Source organism: Trachymyrmex septentrionalis, unplaced genomic scaffold (genome assembly GCF_001594115.1).
Source record: "Trachymyrmex septentrionalis isolate Tsep2-gDNA-1 unplaced genomic scaffold, Tsep1.0 scaffold107, whole genome shotgun sequence".
Taxonomy (NCBI): Eukaryota; Metazoa; Arthropoda; class Insecta; order Hymenoptera; family Formicidae; genus Trachymyrmex; species Trachymyrmex septentrionalis.
The window spans coordinates 604,550-609,656 of NW_017304196.1; the positions used below are offsets into that span (position 1 = coordinate 604,550).

Here is a 5,107-nt window from a genome sequence, read left to right on the forward strand (position 1 = left end):
CTAAATTTGTAACAGACAATGGAAATGTTATTAAGAATTGTTAGAAATACTCTGTGTGTGTGTGTGTGTGTGTGTGCAAAAAAAGCATGCAATAATAGACAATACAATTTTTTTCTACGAATTACATTAAATAAGATAAAGCAATTATTACGAAATAATTTGCGCATAATATTGAAGTATAATATCATAGAAATTATTTCAATTTGCAATACGTTATACCTATCATTATCAGAGATTTCGTGAAAAGTATCATAAACTCATTCATATCTTTTTCCACTCTACTTGATCGCATTACCGAGAGCCTGTTAAGCACAGTCTGTTGTGTTCTTAAGCTTCATTATGGTATGAATAAAACAAGGCGCAAGTATGAGCATAGCATACGCGCTTAATTATCGCACATAAATACCATTGATGCAGGGAGGCTCAAGGAATGAAGTCTCGCTCAATGAACGTATATCAGTGCTGTTGTATGGCAGGGATAAACGCGCCATAATAAATTTGCATGCATCTTAATCAATGTTCCATAATTTCTATAACAGTTTATTGTGCCATGGTCATTGTAGGTCGAATATCTACGATATTATTATATTTAGACAGATAAAAAAATGACTCATTAAAAGTCATTCATCATTCATTATACATATTACCGTCGTCTACTCCCAAAAATGATTTATGAATTAATCTACAATATTTTCTATTAAATTTCTTTTTTAATTTTTTCAAACAAAAAGTTATATTGAATTTTAATGAGTCATAATCTTTTATGAGTTGAGAGTGGATATGCAAAAAAAAAATGCTAGACTTTTATTGTTGTTAGTGAAAATTCTTTCATTGTTTAGTGAAAAATATTTTTTTACAAAATGAGAAAACTTTGAAGATGAAAAGCTGAATTGTTCTTCTTACTTATTCAAGGAAGAAGGATGAAAGTTATTTTTTTCGTACGTTGAAAGACAGATTTTTATAGGCGACTGATCGAATGTATGATACTTTAAATAGATTAGTTTTTTATACCGCATCATGTTGAATCACAACATTGCGATGCGATATAAAAAGTAAATAGAAACGGTACATGATTTTCCGAGTGAAAAGTTGTTTTAGTAAAATAATAATAATTTAGCACAAATCTTCAGTAATAAAATTTAACCCGTTAACTAGATACTTTACCAGCTGTGAAGAATCAAGACGTTTGAGTTTCTAGGAAGGTTTTTAAAAATTGTACGTTTTTGCGGTTGACGCGCTAATGTATACGACTTTGTAAGTTTCTCTGGCAGCACTTGAGACACGTATGTAATGTTGATGGTATGTTCTCTTCCTCTTTTTCTCCTTTATCTCTCCGTATGTAACCACTTCTCTATCCATTTATTTCATGGCAATGCCGATTGCAATTTTCTCGCCATTCCTTTATTGGATTGCGAGTTCTCACCGAGAACGAGATATATCGATCTGTCGCCATCAGATGTATCTCGACGCAATAAGATGAATTCTGTAGCGTAATGCCGTAATGTACGAAGAGCGCGAGGCCGTGACGATGGCTCGAGGGAAGAGTGCAAAGAGAGAGAGAGAGGGAGAGGGAGAGAGAGAGAGAGAGAGAGAGAGAGAGAGAGAGAGAGACTGAGACTGAGGTCGCAAGACGATGAAGGGCCGAGATCCGCCAGAACCGCGCGATCTCGATAGCTTTCTTCCATGGCGAGAAGAAATATACCGGGATAGAACCGCATCTCGTGCTTTCGTGAAAACGCAGAAATTCGAGTGCTTCACCGATGTGCTTCTATAGTGGTTCAATCGTATTATCGTTCGATCGACGCCATTGCTATAGGCACTACTCGGCGAATTGACTAACAAGGAACATGCTTCCAGTATCCGGAACGAATCTGGTCGAAGTATGTTGTTAGATTCAATAATTTAAGAGACATCATTTCTTTTATACGTATACATACTCGTTATAATTTTTTTAATTTCGATAAAAAACCGAATATTAAAAATTATAGTTTGAAAGGAAATTAAATGAATTTTTTAAAATAAATTAGCAATTTTTAGCAATTTTTTGTAATTGATACGTGTTTAATGTAAATATATGAAAATAATTTTTTATGAAATATAAAAGAGATTTTATACACTTTGTCTTTTATTTAAAATTCATATATCTAGCACGTACGTTACATAAACGAAGTTTGTTGAAAACAAAGTCATTATTTTTCAATGTGTGTGTGTGTGTGTATACAAGAATTTATTTCAGCTTTTATTTTAAATCTTAAAATAAGCGTAATAAAAATTATATGCCTATTAGATTCTGAATGTCTATTAATATATTTTAATCGATTGTATAGTTACATTACGTCTCTTGCGAGAAAAGACGCGATTATGGATTCTCAATATATGTATATCGTTCTCACATATGACTATTACTCTATGTTAGATTTCTGCAAGTAACGCTAAAAGTACATTAGATTTCTGCGAAATATATTGGCACCGTGTATATCAGAACTTGCAAATTTGTGTAGCATGTCACACTGATGTGACGTGAATGGATAGGCGAATCGAGAGATATCGATGGTTATAAATGTTTTTAATACTATTAAAAACATAATATATTCATAAACATGTTGGAGCAAGCAGAATTGAACATTTAAATTATTGTACATGAAATATCAAAGAGCATATATTGAAAAATCTTAATAATTTATGCAATAATATTGATTTAAAAATGTGTCATGTAAAACATTATTAATTTGTTGTTTCAGTATTTAATTGATAATTTGTTTGTCTTCTTATTTTAATTCTACTAGATAATTCTCTAAAAATAAATGAGAAGTTTACATTTTAATTCTAGTAAATGAGATTCTAAAATAGAAGCGTACTTAATCAATTAAGATAGGGTTAAATAATTTCACATATCGAAAGTTGTTATTCGAGAATTTGTCAAGCTTACGAGCATGTTCTACTGACAGTACGCACACCAATTTCTATGCTAATGTTAATTGCGGTCAGGTGAACGAAAAAATATGGATCTCACGTACGAGCTGCAGTAATAGCAACGGCAAAATGGAATCTGATATCTGCGAGCGTATATTACATCGTACGCAGGGGCTACTCGAGAAATCTTTTTCTTGTTTGTTTTTTAAAAGCTTACGAGATCACAAGTGTGTACATACACATATAGGACGTTCAAAAACATTCACTGAAATTTGATAGGAAATACAATTCCAAGTGACACATTTGCAAGATGATTATTACTTGAAAATATTTAGAAGAGCGAAAATTCTCGAGTATCACAGATACTCTGTTTCTTATACATGTATATGGATCAGAAATGACTTAAAAATAATTTTATCGTCATTCGGAGATGTTCAAGTGAAGGTGAAAGAACTCTTGTCCTTTCGTATATCAGGATATCTTGTATATTCGCACGCGCGCCTTGTTTGTTAGCTGAGGGAGTTTGCTAACGGTGTACCATCGCGGTGTACCATCAGAACGTACGCGTGCACAGTGCCAGTCTGTAAATGGCAGGTATTACTACGAACGCGCGGTCTCTCTCTCTCTCTCTCTCTCTCTCTCTCTCTCTCTCTCTCTCGTTTCCCGCTTTGTCTTTATTCACGACGACCATTTCTTCTTTGCGCGATTCGTGCCATTTTACAGTTAACCAAGCGGAGCTTTATTAATCGCGCCGATTATACGCGTGAGTCGGCATTGCGTGGCCAACTCTGAAATACGGTGAAATCGCGCGAGCGAGCGAGCGACGCTCCCGTTCGGTATACAGTCGGGATTCTTCCCCGAGGAAATTACCGGCGGTCCGCAAATGGACCTCTGCCATATAGAGTTCGTTCTCTCCGACGCTCTCGTGCGGCGCTCTTCGTGAACGCGCGGTATTCTTGTGTCGGTGCTTCCGTGCCGATGAATCGAGCTAATCCCGCGGGGCGAAAAATCAAGAGCGTTACGTCTATCTCACGAAGCGCTCACCGGCGCTCACTTTCGCGAATTACCCGCGATGTGAGGCGCACGTTTGTACGTCATCATTGATATTGAAAGCGCGTTTACGGATGAGAGACGCGTTTTTTTTTTTTTTTTCGGTGAGACTCTTGTTCGGATGATTACCTGAAATTTCCACATCCTGCAATTTAAAAGGGAGAACATTTTTCCGTCACCATTCTCATTCATTGTCGCGCGCACTAAATTATCATTCGCCCATTATATCTGGCAATTTCCCTGGTGTGCAGTTCGGCCTGCGCCAAAAATTTTGCTACCTCTGGTTTTTTTCCCGCTCTACATCTGCGTGTCTGCTCATTTTTATTGCACGCGCAATATCATCTGGTTTTAATGGTGTCGCACTCTCTCGTCTTCTCTTTCTCGCCTTACCGGTGTAAATAATATTCGGAGTAATTTTATTAACTGATTTTGTGTAATAAAATATTTTTGTAAATGTAACACGGTTAGAAGTGAATGCAGTGAAATTGGTAAATTTTCATTTGGGTACCAATTCTACTGTACCATCATTCATCGTGGCTCTCTTATACATATATGCGCCATCTTACTTTGAATTATTTGAAAGTTTGCAAATTACTCGATAATTATGTGTAGACTGTGTGATAATAATACGCCGTTGTTGCCATTGTTAATGATATTGCGATGCTTTATCGAGCCGGGATTCAATGGAGAGTATTGTATATGTACTCCCCATTGCGAATCTCTATAAAGTCCATCCACTGTATAAGCTTGAACGCTTTTCTACATAGAGGAAGGAAGGGATTGAGCCTAGCGCACAATGTAAGACGGAGAGAACTGTTTTGCAAATATAGACAGGCGTTCCATCGTATTTCGCTCCGTTCTAACTAACCGTAGCTTTGCAATCTGAGCTCTTACGGTTCGAGTTGCAACGTCCGTTGTAACCTGCAGCTATGCTTGGCGCCTCTATTGCGCCCTAACGATGAGCGAAAACGACGAGGGCTGTAAAACGCCCACGGACGTACACGGAGGATTATTTGAGCGGCGGTAACGACTCCGATTCTCGCGGCGAGATCGTCGGAAACGTCGCTTGCAGGTGCCGAGGGAATATTCGCCTGCAGCTGCGTAATATCTACTATATATACGTAGTACATACATATATATATAT

At 36.8% G+C, this 5,107-nt stretch overlaps 1 protein-coding gene and 1 long non-coding RNA gene across 2 annotated transcripts in view; one reads left to right on the plus strand and one right to left on the minus strand.

Annotated features, from left to right (window-relative positions):
* The window catches only part of LOC108747018, a 5,728-nt gene extending 4,327 nt beyond the window's left edge, over positions 1 to 1,401 (minus strand). Inside the window, exons 1-2 of the long non-coding RNA XR_001939207.1 lie at positions 1,165 to 1,401; positions 407 to 530 (exon numbers count right to left, since the gene is read on the minus strand). This is a non-coding gene — a long non-coding RNA (uncharacterized LOC108747018). The remainder of the gene's footprint in view (positions 1 to 406; positions 531 to 1,164) is intronic.
* Positions 1 to 5,107, plus strand: part of LOC108747011 (semaphorin-1A-like) — a 227,487-nt gene that overhangs the window by 26,760 nt on the left and 195,620 nt on the right. The window lies entirely within an intron of this gene.